Raw genomic sequence first — 17476 nt, 5'->3', positions numbered from 1 at the left:
TAGCTCCTGTACCCAAGAAAGACGGGAGAATTCGAGTTTGCGTCGACTTCAGGGATCTGAACAAAGCAAGTCCAAAAGACGACTTCCCTCTGCCACATGTTGACATCCTGGTGGATAATACCGCCTAGCATGCCCTACTATCATTCATGGACGGGTATGTTGGGTACAACCAGATCAAAATGGCTGAGAAAGACATGCAAAAGACTTCATTCACTACACAGTGGGGTACATCCTGCTACACTATCATGCCCTTCGGTCTAATCAACGCCGGAGCGACTTATCAAAGAACTGCAACCACACTCCTACAGGACATGATGCACAAGGAGGTGGAGGTATATGTCGATGATATGATCGTTAAATCAAAAGAGCGGGATGGCCACATCAATGCCCTCCGGAAATTCATCGCTCGTCTGCGGAAATATAACATGAGACTGAATCCTCATAAGTGTACATTCGGGGTCACCTCCGAAAAACTTCTGGGACACGTCGTCAACAAAAGAGGCATCGAAATTGATCTTACAAAAATCAAGGCTCTTCAACAAATGCCTCGGCCTAAGAACGAGAAGGAGATTCGGGGATTTATCGGTTAAGTCTAATACATCAGCCGCTTCATAGCCAAACACACTATGATTTGTGAACAAATCCTCAAGAAGCTTCGCGCCTCCGATCACACCGATTGGGACGACGACTGTCAAAGGGACTTCGACAGGATAAAGTAAATCCTATCCAAACCTCATGTCCTCATGCCACCTCAACAAGGAATTCCCTTATCCCTGTACCTAACTGTCACCTACACAGCCATGGAAGCAATGTTAGCACAAACAGTCGACGGCGAAGAACGAGCTATCTACTATATAAGCAAAAAGTTCATCGAGTATAAGACAAGGTACACCCAACTGAAAAAGACATGCCTTGCCCTAGTATGGTCAACAAAGAAGCTGCGACACTACTTGCTCAGCTACACGTTTCACATCTATTCCAAGATGGACCCGGTCAAATACATCTTCTAAAAACCTGTACTAAACGGAAGGCTGTCTAGATGGACACTCATGCTATCTGAATTTGATCTCAAATTCATCCCCCTCAAGGTTATCAAGGGAAGGGCAGTCGCCGATTTCCTAGCAGAAAATCCCGTCAATGAGGATCCAACGACCGATATATGGTCACTCCCTGATGAAGACATCCTTTGTGCCGACACCGACGCATGGGACCTATACTTCGATGGTGAATCAAATCTGAGAGGCTACGAGGCAGGAATCCTTCTAATATCACCAGAAGGGGAACATGTTCCAATCTCAGTTAAACTAGACTTTGCAGTCACCAACAATGCCGCCGAATTCGAAGCGTGCCTCATCGGCCTATAGGCAGCCATAACACTTGGCATCAAGAAATGAGGGTACATGGCGATTCCTCACTCATCATCAATCAGGTGTCCGGATCATGGAAAATCTGAAGCGCCAGCTTAGCACCTTACCGAGCAAAAATCTATCAGGAAGCCGAATTCTTCGACCAAATCGACTACTTCCATTTGCCACGAGAGGAAAATCAATTTGCTAACGCCCTCGAAAAACTTGCCGCGCTCGTCAACATACCTGATGACATGACATCGATGCCCCTATGTGTCGAGAGAAAGAGCGAGCCAGCTCACGTCTGCGCCATCAACAACGACGAGGAAAACCATGTCGAACCTTGGTCCCAAGCCATCATCAACTACAAAACCAAGAACGAATTCCCTCCCAACTCTGATACAAAAGGACAAAGAGACATCTGTTTACTTTCATCACAAATCGTGATAAACCAAGAACAACTATACAAAAGAACACCCCAAGGGATTCTTCTCCTTTGCATTGATCACCACGAAGCCAAAAAGTCATTGGAGAGGTCCACGATGGAGAATGCGGCCCTCACATGAGCGCAATGATGCTGACCCAAAAAATCATGTGGTTAGGCTACTACTGGACCACCATGGAAGCCGATTGCAGAAACTACGTCAAACATTGCCATAATTGCGAAATCTTCGCCAACATGTAACACATACCACCATCCCTTTTATACACCATGACATCACCCTGACCTTTCTCGACCTGGGGCATCGACATCATCGGGAAAGTTAACCCGGTGGGCACCAAAGAGCATTGCTTCGTCCTCGCCGCCATCGACTACTTCACCAAATGGGTGGAAGCACAGTCCTATACAGTCTTGACCGCCAAACAAGTGGCCAAGTTCACCCAGGACAACATCATCTGCAGATATGGGGTACCCCATGAAATCATCAGCGACCAAGGCTCCCATTTACGGGCGGAAACACAAGCCTTGCTGGATAAATACAAAATCAAGCGACATCGATCATCCCCCTATCGTCCCCAAACCAACGGAGCGGTAGATGCATCAAACAAAACTCTTGTCACCATAATCAAGAAGATGCAAGATAATTACCGCGATTGGACGAGCAAACTCCCATTCCGACTCTGGGGATACCGAGCCTCCATTCGAACATCCACAGGAGCCAGACCCTTCTACCTAGCATACGGTATGGAGGCGGTTTAACCAGTAGAGTTGGAAGTCCCATCTCTATGCATCCTACTGGAGAGTCAAGTTCCCAAGGCGGAATGGACCCGTTGAAGGTTCGAACAACTCATGCTTCTAGACGAACAACGACTCAACGCCTTGCACAATGTCCAGGTATACCAACGACGTATACAATACGCATTCAATAAAAAGGTCCAACCCAGGAACATCAAAGAGGGAGACTTGGTCCTCAAGTCGTTTCGAGCACCATTACCCGTCGATCCGAGGGGGAAATTCAAACCCAATTGGGCCGGGCCATACCTGGTCAAGAAAATACTTTCGGGGGGCGCAGTGAGACTGAGTGACCTAGACGGGGAGGATTTCACAAACCCGACCAACCTAGACCAACTCAAGAAATACTACCCTTGAGACCTAGCAACCAACAAGCCTCACCCTAATTTTACAGCTATCGGCCACCATATCCCTTTCAAGTCAAGTTCCTCAACGCGTTCTTATTTGAAATTGTATGTTTTATCGAGTCTAAGTTGCGGCACCTTACCACATTTCAAACGTCCTTTGATATGTCAAAGGCAACATCTATTTGCACTCAAACCAAACACCTGAACTACGAGCATGGTTTGATTTCAGCTATTCAGGCGGATACATAGGTAGTCTTTTCATACACAAGAAGGATACAACCACAAAACCCAAATTAAACTTTACAAAATATTTTGAACTACGATAATGGTTTGATTTCGCCTTTTCAGGTAGATATGTAGGCAGTCCTTTCTTACACAAGAAGGATACAACCATCCCTACATACAAAAAAATCCCCCATATCAACTTCAGAAAAAAAAGAGGGAAAAACATTCCCCTTTCCACAAAACAAAAATACAAAAAGGAAGCCTTTTTCCCTTCCCACAAAAATCCCATTTCCAAATGCAATGTGTAGGATAATTCAAATCGAATTATCCTTTATAAAATGGATGGAGGAAACAAGCGTTCACAATTTCTTTTGACACAAGCACTCCTCTTATTTAATTAATAATGAGAAGGATTATAAATTTGACAACAAATAAAGCTAAGCAAGTCTACAACTTGTCGAAGCTAGTGTGTCGACTAAGACATCTCACATAATAAAACTAGCACAAAATACACGATACATAGCTAGTACAACATAATAAAAACTCACAACACTAATACAACATAATAATAAAGTGGGTAATGGAGGTCTTCATTCTTCCATTCTACCCTTTCCTTTTCCCTCGGGGTACATCTTCCCCTTCTCTTCTTGTTGGCCCTCCTAGCTTGAACTTCCTCTTCGGAACGGATCCTCAACGGATCTACAACGGCGACGGCCTCCGGTCTCTTGCAAGACCCCATAATCGGTCCAAGACGAGCCCTGACACGGCCCACTATCTCTTTGTGACCCGAGCTTCTCCTCTTTGGTGGCCTCATTACATCCAGGCTACAAAGTCGTCAAAGAATTAAGGCACGGTTGGCCTTGCCTACATCTCTATACTTTAATTCGACGACCTCGTCCTTACGAGATTTGGACCTTTCCTCCAAGGTTTGAGCTCTTGACCACTTGACATAAACGGGAGTCACCCATGTCGTGGCAACGGGGTTTGGTACCTCCCAAATCGGCCGAGTGTGTTGGAGCTTGTGTCCTCCACAAATTAGTGTGATAACATTTATAAAACTCTTATAGGTTCACAAGGGTATACTTCGTATTTTATCAGTTGATTAACGATTACCTAATAACGAGTGGCTTGCTAGAAAGTTTGACGTTATTATCATACTGATGGCAGTGATCAACTGGTCCCTAAAAGTCACACCTAAAGGATGTGTTTGAGAGATGTGATTATGGAAACATAATCACATTGATGCCTTATATGACTAAAAGGTTAGTTCATGTATTTGACTAAACAGTTAGTCAATGTGTTGATGAGACGATTATTTAATCTAATTAAATAATATTAGCTGAGCCGAATTAACTGTCAATTCGTAAATTGAATATAATATGTTATATTTAATTAATGTATATAATGTTAGCTTGGACGAATTAATATGTTAATTCGTAATTAAGTATAATCGGTTATCTTTAATTAGCTAATTATAAATATGCGATATTTATAATTAAAGTATATATTATACAATATTGTCATAATATATGTTGACAGACTGGTATTGATAAATCGACTGCAAGCTGTTATAAGTGGACTTATTAATACATGTCGATATATAGACAATTGGATAAATATACACATTATATATAATTTGACAACTAAAAATAAGTGGATTTTATCCTTATTTGGTGGTTACTAAAAACCGAAAAAGGGAAAAGAAAAGATCAACCCTAATGCTCTCCTTATACACGGTTCTATAAGGGGAGTGGGAGATTATTTTTCTAACCTAATTTTTTAACCTAGCACACTCTCATCTAAACAAAAACACAAAACCCTAAATTAATTAAGAGAATATGGGGATCGATTCTAGCAAGAACAAAGGCATATCTCATATCATCTTGGGTGCAACTGATAGGAAAATATCATTGCGATATTGTTCATAGGCCATATTAGCTAGGACCGAAGGTTATTTCTTAATCTCTCTATTTTGTTTATGCTATTTCATTTATAACTCGTATTCATAAACATAATTTCGTTATAATCCTTATAATTTAAAGGGAAGTATACCGATATTTCCTAAAAGTGGTATCAGAGCCAAGGCCACGAAATTATTTTTTATGATTTGCATAAATGAATTTAAACAATTTTTGAAAAAAAAAAATTTCGGCCGAAGAAGAAAATATTTTTTGCCGATTGAATTTTTTTTTTCCCTCAGCCGAGATGAGTTCTTGTTTTGATGTTTATTTCCATTTTAATTTATTCATATTGTTGTTTTAATCAGTTAAGATGATAATATAATGAATTTGTAGATGTTTTGATTTAATTCGGATTAAATTAAAATGTAAATGGAAATCGTTTTGATTTATGATGATTTTTGTTTTTGCTATATAGTTTTGGCATACATGAGATTAAATTGTTGTTTAAAGAATCATGTTTCATTATTTTATATGTTGATGAATATGCCAATCTTGTACTAAATAGCAACTTTAAACAAACATGTTCATCTAATTGTTGTTTTTTGATGAAAAAAAAAATTGTTTTTCTGTTTTTAGTTTTTTTTTTGCCGAGAGCACAGAGAAAAGAAAACTGTTTTTTTTTGTTTTTGCAGAAAAACCGTGAGCAATAAAAAAAAAATTCTGTTTTTTTTTTTCATTTGGCACATTGCCGTGAGCTGAAGAAAAAAAAAGAGGCTGGTTTTTTCCGTTTTTTTTCTTTGTAGCCGAGACCAAAAAGAAAAAAAAGGGTTTTTTTGTTTTGTTTTGGCTAATATTAATTATACACTAAATTAATAATGTATGATTAATTGTTGTGAAGAAGTTCACAATTTTAGATACCTAATGATTTTAAAGAAGTTTAAAATAATGTTGGATTAAATAGGTGGTTTAGATAAATTAATCTACATAATAAAGGAATTATGTCTTGCATGTTTAATTTATTTAGTTGATGCATTTTTTTTAGTTGAATGAATCGTTGAATAGATTTATTTACGTATTTTTGCAAACGGTTGTAATTTGTAATACCTAGTGTGGCCTTAGTTAAATTATGTTTTCGTAATGATGGAAACATAATTTTTAATGTAATTTGAGATCTCGAATCTCCTTTTATCTTCTTTAAGTATTATGGTTTTGAAATTAGAATGTAAATAGGTTTATTTTGTAATTTTAATTGTAATTTTAAAGAAGACAAAAGATGCAGATTGGAGCTCACTCCCACTACATGGACCAAGATGGAACATCAAGACAAGCTTCTCGGGTCCAAGGGTGGATTCCAAAATTGTATTATGTTCATTTTGGTAGATAGGCCACACTAGGACTTTTTTTTTGTTTTACGTTTTACCGTTCTTATTGCTTTTCATTCACATAATAGTTAGCGCATCATATTCCGCCTAAAACCAAACCACCTACTAAAATGCATGAAAATTGACTCATATAGATTGTATGTTAGTTTTCATAGACATACAGATGTCACTCAGTTTAAGCCATCACCATAGTTTTTTTATTCACGCATGCTAGATATTAGTTCACTTAAAATGAATTAAAATAAAGTTGATGGGATCTTCCTCTAAAATGGAAATTGAGACTAGTCTTTATAAGGGCAAACAACTATGAATCCCTTCTTCGTCGGTAGGCATAATATGACTCCTTCTACGTTGGATAAGTAGTTTGTGTTCACTTAGTTTATCTCAACATTATAGTCCGAAGAGTTTCTCGTGATTATGATGGACTAAAGATAGATTTTACAGAAATTTATCGACCAAGAATTCTAACAGTAGAATTAGCCAAAAGGTTGGGTTATAAATTCACAGATAATTGAGTCTTGGGATCATTTATATAATTCTTGAGGGAGGTCAATTGTATAAATGCTTGAGTCTTCGCTTATAACAGTTTTTCATTAAGACTTAAAATCATAACGATGCATATGCTTATTATTTTTATTCTTCTTTTTCCGATTGATGTAGAATACGTTTATTTTGATAATACTGTTACAACAAATGGCTGGAAATAACGAAATCTCAATGCCAAGTGCAACACTTGGACGCGAGTCCTGGCTTAAAGTTTTCATGGACAACATGAATCAGCTCACACGACTGAAGAATGATGGGTCCAACTTTGCGGACTGGGAGGCAGCACTACGGAATGCTGCCATTGCTGACGGTAAGCTCAAGTACTTATTTGAGCCAATACCGGTAAACCCAGGCCCCAATGTAGGAGTTAACGAGTCACTTGCTTATAGTGATTTCTTCATGGAAGCGGGTGCGATAAAGAACGTACTTATCTTTGCAATGGAAACCAATTTGCAGAGACGCTTCATTGCCCAAGGTGCAAACAAGATTTTCACCACGCTCACTAACGAGTTCTCAAAAGCACCGAGAATCGTTACTTATGAGCATACATGTCGCTTCTTTGATGTGAAACTCCAGAAGGGCCAACCGGTTAGCCCACTCATTCTTAACATAATTGAGAATGTCGAGAAATTGGAGGCACTTGATTGCAAAATCAGTGAGAGCATAGTCATTGACCGAATGCTTCATTCACTTCATGATGGTTTTGCCCTTTTCAGGGCAAATTACTACATGAATGACTTGAAGAAAAGTCCTCATGAGCTACACTCACTTCTCGTACAGACCGACAAGGATATGAAATTGAGTGGGAGCATGAAGCAAGATGTTCTCATTATTTCCAACAAGAATAAGGGTAAGGGCAAAGCTCCAGGCGACCTAACTGTAGGTAAGCCAAAGTTCAAGAAGCTAGGAAACGGTAAGAGTAGGCCTGGTGAGACTAGTGGCTCACAAGGCAAGGCAAAGAGCAAGGGCGGTGACATTGAGTGCCACCATTGTCACAAGACTGGACATTGGAGGAGGAACTGTCCCGTGTACCGTGAGGACATAAAAGCAGGCTGCGTCACTCCTGTTTGTATGTCATCTTATATTCATATGATTGAGATTAACCATACAAGTTTCGGAACTTGGGTACTTGATACTGGTTGTGGTTCTCATCTGTGTAATCATTTGCAGGGCCTAAAAAACATCACACCTCTCGGAAAGGGTGATGTGGACCTGCGAGTCGGGAATGGAGCTAGAGTTGCTGCAGTCTCAAAGGGAACATACGTAATCCAACTCCCTAGTGGTTTTGAGTTATATTTATATAGCTGTTACTATGTACCCAGTTTGTCTAAGAACATTATTTCAGTTTCCGTACTTGATAAAGACGGTTTTTCATTTTTAATAAAGGATAATAGCTGTATTTTCTCTTTCAATGAAATGATTTATGGCAAAGCAGTTTCCATGAATGGAATTTACATCTTAGATCAAACCACGGAAATATTACACGTGAATAATAAGAAATTAAAGGTTGGTGACAAAGATCAAACCTATCTATGGCATTGTCGAATGGGATACATAAATGAAAAACGTGTAAAGAAACTCGTCGATAATGGGACTATTCCCGCATTCAATTTTTCTACATTTGGCACGTGTGAATCATGTCTTATCGGCAAGATGACTCGAATTTCCTTCAAAGGTGTTGGAATGCGCGCTAGTGACCTATTAGGACTCATACATACTGATGTTTGTGGACCTATGTCAATTAGCGCTAGAGATGGCTATAGATATTTTATCACTTTCACGGACGATTTGAGTAGATACGGATATGTCTACTTGATGAAGCATAAAAGTGAGTCCTTTGAGAAATTCAAGGAATACCAGAACAAGATTGAGAACCAACTGGGTAGAAAGGTTAAAGCACTCCGTTCAGATCGGGGTGGCAAATATCTTTCAAATGAGTTTGATCAACACCTTAAACACTGTGGAATCGTTTTACAGTTAACTCCACCTGGAACACCTCAATTAAATGGTGTGTTCGAACGGAGAAATCGAACCTTACTTGATATGGTTCGATCCATGATGAGTCACACGGTAGTACCTGATTCATTATGGGGTTTTGCTCTTTTGTCAGCTGCTCTGATACTTAACCGAAGTCCGACTAAAGCTATCGACGAGACTCCATATGAAATGTGCAGGGGAACGGTCCCCAACTTGTCCTTTATTCGGGTTTGGGGCTGCAAGGCTTAAGTCAAGTGGAGACACGAGGATAAGCTCGGCCCGCGATGGGTCAAGACATACTTTATTGGTTATCAAAAAGGAACGTTTGGTCATTACTTCTATTCGCCTACCGAACATCGAGTTTTTGTTTCGGCTAGTGCGACGTTCTTAGAGAAAGAATTTCCCGAGAACAAGATAAGTAATAGAACCTTCGAGCTGTCGGAGATTCAAGAACCAACAACCGATGAATAGATGGAGGAAGTTGTTCCTCCAACTGATGATACGGTTAATATTCCTCAGGAACCTAGGAGGTCGGGTAGAGTCTCTAATCCTCCGGACAGATACATTGGTATGGTCGAGAAGAGTGACGTTTTACTCCTAGAGAGTAATGAACCCGCTACCTATAAAGGTGCCATGACCTATTCCGACTCAAATATATGGATTGAAGCCATGCAATCCGAGATGGACTCTATGTATGAGAATGACGTATGGGATATAGTTGATTTACCTAATAAGGTAAAACCTCTACAGTGAAAATGGCTTTACAAAATAAAGCGTTCTGTAGACGGGCAGCCAGATACCTATAAAGCACGACTAGTGGCAAAAGGTTTCACTCAAGTGCACGGTTTGCATTATGATGAAATTTTTGCACCCGTAGTTATGCTGCGTTCCATTCGGATTATCTTAGCGATTGCCGCTTTTCATGACTATGAAATTTGGCAAATGGATGTGAAAACCACCTTATTAAACGGTTATTTAGAGGAGGAGTTGTACATGGTGCAACCCGAAGGTTTTATAGATCCTGAGAATCCTAAGAAAGTGTGCAAGCTTAAGCGTTCCATTTATGGACTTAAGCAAGCTTCTCGGAGTTGGAATCATCATTTCGATCAGGTGATAAAAGAGTATGGTTTCACTCGATCGGTCGAGGAACCATGCTTATATACCAAGTCGAGTGGGAGCAAGATTGTTGGGTGACTTTGGTTTCTTTCTCATGGTCTGGCGTAACAGGAGACTAAGTAGATTTTTTCTAGGTCATTTCATATTGTGCTTACATCTACAGGATTCGAGTTGAAGACAATATCAAACCTTTATCAGGTATAGTTTTTCTCAGGGCCATTTGAGGAGTTGTAACTGAAATGCATGGCCATGCTCGAATGATGATTCGTTTATCAGTTAAGTTACTCTCTAGTCGGGGAAACCACTCTTGATATTGATCACTTGTAAAATACGACCTTTGTGAACATTGAGTGAGAGAAATTTTAGGATATGAGAATCGGTTATAGCACATACACTTGTGAAGACAAGTGAGAGTTTGTTAGAGCTTGTGTCCTCCACAAATTAGTGTGATAACATTTATAAAACTCTTATAGGTTCACAAGGGTATACTTCGTATTTTATCAGTTGATTAACGATTACCTAATAACGTTGGCTTGCTAGAAAGTTTGACATTATTATCATACTGATGGCGGTGATCAACTGGTCCCTAAAAGTCAGACCTAAAGGATGTGTTTGAGAGATGTGATTATGGAAATGTAATCACATTGATGCCTTATATGATTAAAAGGTTAGTTCATGTATTTGACTAAACAGTTAGTCAATGTGTTGATGAGACGATTATTTAATCTAATTAAATAATATTAGCTGAGACGAATTAACTGTCAATTCGTAAATTGAATATAATATGTTATATTTAATTAATGTATATAATGTTAGCTTGGACGAATTAATATGTTACTTCGTAATTAAGTATAATCGGTTATATTTAATTAGCTAATTATAAATATGCGATATTTATAATTAAAGTATATATTATACAATATTGTCATAATATATGTTGACAGACTGGTATTGATAAATCAACTGTAAGCTGTTATAAGTGGACTTATTAATACATGTCGATATATAGACAATTGGATAAATATACACATTATATATAATTTGACAACAACTAAAAATAAGTGGATTTTATCGTTATTTGGTAGTTGCTAAAAACCGAAAAAGGGAAAAGAAAAGATCTACCCTAATGCTCTCCTTATACACGGTTCTATAAGGGGAGTGGGAGATTATTTTTCTAACCTAATTTTTTAACCTAGCACACTCTCATCTAAACAAAAACACAAAACCCTAAACTAATTAAGAGAATTTGGGGATCGATTCTAGCAAGAACAAAGTCATATCTCATATCATCTTGGGTGCAACTGATAGGAAAATATCATTGCGATATTGTTCATAGGCCATATTAGCTAGGACCGAAGGTTATTTCTTAATCTCTCTATTTTGTTTATGCTATTTCATTTATGACTCGTATTCATAAACATAATTTCGTTATAATCCTTATAATTTAAAGGGAAGTATACCGATATTTCCTATAGAGTGGTCCACCATCTTTCTAAGACCTCCACAAGCTCGGAGTTTCGAAAAACACTCTCTTGGACGAGAGTATCTTGAGCGGGCACCTTTTGTTGACGCCCCATTTGCCTTATAAGCCTTTCAGGATAGATTAAGGAACCAACCTTCAAACCCACCACCATCAGCGAACAAGAACTAACAACCGAAGCGGGCAACCCCATGAAGGACCTCAAGTGCTACCATGGCACCACCCAAGAGATATGAGGACCACCGTCCTCCACCAATATCGAGGTCCAATAGGCCTCGGTTGATGCAAAACTATCCGAATACACCTTCTTCCTCATAGTAAGGTGACGGAAGAAGTAAGAAGCAGAATCGGCCGGAGGCTTTACATACCTTAGCCTCTCAAATAGCCACACTTTAAGGATCCTTGGATATCCGAACGAGGGAGCTTCTCCACAAGAGCCCTTCTTTTCCAAAGCTTGGATGATCTCGCTATTAGAGCTTGTGTCCTCCACAAATTAGTGTGATAACATTTATAAATCTCTTATAGGTTCACAAGGGTATAATTTGTATTTTATCAGTTGATTAACGATTACCTAATAACGGTTGGCTTGCTAGAAAGTTTGACGTTATTATCACACTGATGGCGGTGATCAACTGGTCCCTAAAAGTCACACCTAAAGGATGTGTTTGAGAGATGTGATTATGGAAATGTAATCACATTGATGCCTTATATGACTAAAAGGTTAGTTCATGTATTTGACTAAACAGTTAGTCAATGTGTTGATGAGACGATTATTTAATCTAATTAATAATAATATTAGCTGAGACGAATTAAATGTCAATCCGTCAATTGAATATAATATGTTATATTTAATTAATGTATATAATGTTAGCTTGGACGAATTAATATGTTAATTCGTAATTAAGTATAATCGGTTATATTTAATTAGCTATTTATAAATATGGGATATTTATAATTAAAGTATATATTATACAATATTTTCATAATATATGTTGACAGACTGGTATTGATAAATCGACTGTAAGCTGTTATAAGTGGACTTATTAATACATGTCGATATATAGACAATTGGATAAATATACACATTATATATAATTTGACAACAACTAAAAATAAGTGGATTTTATCCTTATTTGGTAGTTGCTAAAAACCGAAAAAGGGAAAAGAAAAGATCTACCCTAATGCTCTCCTTATACACGGTTCTATAAGGGGAGTGGGAGATTATTTTTCTAACCTAATTTTTTAACCTAGCACACTCCCATCTAAACAAAAACACAAAACCCTAAATTAATTAAGAGAATTTAGGGATCGATTCTACCAAGAACAAAGGCATATCTCATATCATCTTGGGTGCAACTGATACGAAAATATCATTGCGAGATTGTTCATAGGCCATATTAGTTAGGACCGAAGGTTATTTCTTAATCTCTCTATTTTGTTTATACTATTTCATTTATGACTCGTATTCATAAACATAATTTCGTTATAATCCTTATAATTTAAAGGGAAGTATACCGATATTTCCTACAGAGTGGTCCACCATCTTTCTAAGACCTCCACAAGCTCGGAGTTTCGAAAAACACTCTCTTGGACGAGAGTATCTTGAGCGGGCACCTTTTGTTGACGCCCCATTTGCCTCATAAGCCTTTCAGGATAGATTAAGGAACCAACCTTCAAACCCACCACCATCAGCGAACAAGAACTAACAACCGAAGCGGGCAACCCCGTGAAGGACCTCAAGTGCTACCATGGCACCACCCAAGAGATATGAGGACCACCGTCCTCCACCAATCTCGAGATCCAATAGGCCTCGGTTGATGCAAAACTATCCGAATACACCTTCTTCCTCATAGTAAGGTGACGGAAGAAGTAAGAAGCAGAATCGGCCGGAGGCTTTACATACCTTAGCCTCTGAAATAGCCACACTTTAAGGATCCTTGGATATCCGAACGAGGGAGCTTCTCCACAAGAGCCCTTCTTTTCCAAAGCTTGGATGATCTCGCTATTGGAGCTTGTGTCCTCCACAAATTAGTGTGATAACATTTATAAATCTCTTATAGGTTCACAAGGGTATAATTTGTATTTTATCAGTTGATTAACGATTACCTAATAACGGTTGGCTTGCTAGAAAGTTTGACGTTATTATCATACTGATGGCGGTGATCAACTGGTCCCTAAAAGTCACACCTAAAGGATGTGTTTGAGAGATGTGATTATGGAAATGTAATCACATTGATGCCTTATATGACTAAAAGGTTAGTTCATGTATTTGACTAAACAGTTAGTCAATGTGTTGATGAGACGATTATTTAATCTAATTAAATAATATTAGCTGAGACGAATTAACTGTCAATCCGTCAATTGAATATAATATTTATATTTAATTAATGTATATAATGTTAGCTTGGACGAATTAATATGTTAATTCGTAATTAAGTATAATCGGTTATATTTAATTAGCTAATTATAAATATGGGATATTTATAATTAAAGTATATATTATACAATATTGTCATAATATATGTTGACAGACTGGTATTGATAAATCGACTGTAAGCTGTTATAAGTGGACTTATTAATACATGTCGATATATAGACAATTGGATAAATATACACATTATATATAATTTGACAACAACTAAAAATAAGTGGATTTTATCCTTATTTGGTAGTTGCTAAAAACCGAAAAAGGGAAAAGAAAAGATCTAACCTAATGCTCTCCTTATACACGGTTCTATAAGGGGAGTGGGAGATTATTTTTCTAACCTAATTTTTTAACCTAGCACACTCCCATCTAAACAAAAACACAAAACCCTAAATTAATTAAGAGAATTTAGGGATCGATTCTACCAAGAACAAAGGCATATCTCATATCATCTTGGGTGCAACTGATAAGAAAATATCATTGCGATATTGTTCATAGGCCATATTAGCTAGGACCGAAGGTTATTTCTTAATCTCTCTATTTTGTTTATACTATTTCATTTATGACTCGTATTCATAAACATAATTTCGTTATAATCCTTATAATTTAAAGGGAAGTATACCGATATTTCCTACAGAGTGGTCCACCATCTTTCGAAGACCTCCACAAGCTCGGGGTTTCGAAAAACACTCTCTTGGACGAGAGTATCTTGAGCGGGCACCTTTTGTTGACGCCCCATTTGCCTCATAAGCCTTTCAGGATAGATGAAGGAACCAACCTTCAAACCCACCACCATCAGCGAACAAGAACTAACAACCGAAGCGGGCAACCCCGTGAAGGACCTCAAGTGCTACCATGGCACCACCCAAGAGATATGAGGACCACCGTCCTCCACCAATCTCGAGGTCCAATAGGCCTCGGTGGATGCAAAACCATCCGCATACACCTTCTTCCTCATAGTAAGGTGACAGAAGAAGTAAGAAGCAGAATCAGCCGGAGGCTTTACATACCTTAGCCTCTTAAATAGCCACACTTTGAGGATCCTTGGAGATCCGAACGAGGGAGCTTCTCCACAAGAGCCCTTTTTTTCCAAAACTTGGATGATCTCGCTGTTGGAGCTTTTGTCCTCCACAAATTAGTGTGATAACATTTATAAATCTCTTATAGGTTCACAAGGGTATAATTTGTATTTTATCAGCTGATTAACGATTACCTAATAACGGTTGGCTTGCTAGAAAGTTTGACGTTATTATCATACTTATGGCGGTGATCAATTGGTCCCTAAAAGTCACACCTAAAGGATGTGTTTGAGAGATGTGGTTATGGAAATGTAATCACATTGATGCCTTATATGACTAAACAGTTATTCAACGTGTTGATGAGACGATTATTTAATGCCGATTAAATAATATTAGCTGAGACGAATTAACTGTCAATTCGTAAATTCAATATAATATGTTATATATAATTAATGTATATAATGTTAGCTTAAATGAATTAAGATGTTAATTCGTAATAAATGTAATTGGTTATATTCAATTAGCTAATTATAAATATGCGATATTTATAATTAAAGTATATATTATTCAATATTGTCATAATAAATTAATTTTGACCCGTATTAATAAATCGACTGCAAGCTGTTGTATGTAGACTTATCAATACGGAATAAAATAAATGAATGACAATTTATAAATAATACACTAATTGTATACATTTTGTAAACTACCAAAAGAAGAAGATTTAATCTCATTATTTTTGGTAAGTTGACAAAATCGAAAATAAGAAGAAAACTCTTATTTTTCGGTGAGATGGGCCAAAAAATTGGAAAAGAAAATTCTACCCTAATCACTTCCTAATACACGGTTTATAGGTAGTGAGGGACATCCTTCTTCCGACCTAATTTTTAGAACTAGCCTCCTCTCATCAAAGAAAAACACAAAACCCTAAAACTTTGACAGAAAATTGGGGATCGATTCTAGCAAGAAGCAAAGGGCATATCTCATATCATCTTTGGTGCAACTGATAGGTGAATATAATTGCGATATTGTTCTTAGGCTGATTTTGCTAGGAGCGAAGGTTGTTTCTTCATTATCTACTTTTGTTTATGCAATTTATTTTGTGACTCGTAATCATCTTTATAAATTCGGAAGTATACAGATTATTTCCCACAAGTGGTATCAGATGTAACACCCCCATATCCAGAGGAGCCTTAACTAGGCCTTCCTTAGCATATAAGGGCATTACCATCTCGGTTGCCCGAGGACAGTAATGATCAAATGTCGATAAAAGAACTATAATGTTATATTACAAGTGATTTAAAACCAACTGATGAAATAAACGATACAACCCAAAAACTACTCGCTATAACTATCAAATCTCGTGAAGACTCATGCCTTCCCGGACTCCATCTATCAAAGATATCAACACCTGCTAAGACAGACTGCTCACCATAAGGGATCACGGCAGACACATAAAACAACAAGACAACCACACAAGGTCAGTACTGAGATAAGATACAACAATGCCAACAACACCTAACAATACAACACAACACAATCAGTCACACACAAGCACACCCACACCGATCAATCTCCGTCACCGACCGTCCTTTGGACCTACCGCCGGTGGGGGACCGCAGCCGTACCCACCAAATCCCCGCTCATCATACCGAGTGATAACCCTGTCCCATTAATGTGCACATCCCCTCCCGTGGCGGGTTCCACGGAGGGCGAAACTAGGGCGTGAAGCCACTCCTGCAAGTGACTCCACTCAGCTGAGAACGCATCTCGAGAACCAGAGACAAACAATCAGCAATCACACTACAACATCAACAACCGTCTGAACCAATCAACAACGACACAACAATCGACACACACGAGACTATCTACAGAAACTGAGTAGGCGAACCTACCTATAAGCAACTGCAACCAATCCATGCCAACATATGACATATCCATCAATCAAGCAAAGCCTATAACCACAACATAACAATCTATTACTATCAAGCAAACCCTAACTGGAAAGACAAGGATATGGATGATAATGACGACATACCTATGAGGAGAAACCCGGCAAAAGACCGCTACCCGACTCAAGCTATGCTCTCCTAAGGCACAAGGACCTTCAAAAGGCTTCCATGGAGGTTTTATGGTGAAGGGAAGGGAAAGGGGCGACTAGAGGATAGAAGGAATGAGGCGGAAATGATTTGCGGATTTAACAAAACGCGATTAAAAACTCTCGCTGAAAACCCGATACTCGATCGAGTACCACACATACTCGATCGAGTGACCCCCTAATCGATCGAGTAACCACGCTACTCGATCGAGTAGCCTCTTCTCTATCGAGTACCATCCATAACTCGTAACCCAAGATGGCTTTGGCACGCACTTCTAAGAACTATTACCGCTCCCAAGGTCAGTCAATGCTGGTCAAAGGGTCCCTAAAAGGGCGGGTATTACAGTCTTCCCCCCTTAAAAAGAACTTCGTCCCCGAAG

This window comes from Silene latifolia, chromosome Y (genome assembly GCF_048544455.1).
Source record: "Silene latifolia isolate original U9 population chromosome Y, ASM4854445v1, whole genome shotgun sequence".
NCBI lineage: Eukaryota > Viridiplantae > Streptophyta > Magnoliopsida > Caryophyllales > Caryophyllaceae > Silene > Silene latifolia.
The sequence above is the reverse complement of the archived record's forward strand: the minus strand, read 5'-3'. Positions refer to the sequence as shown.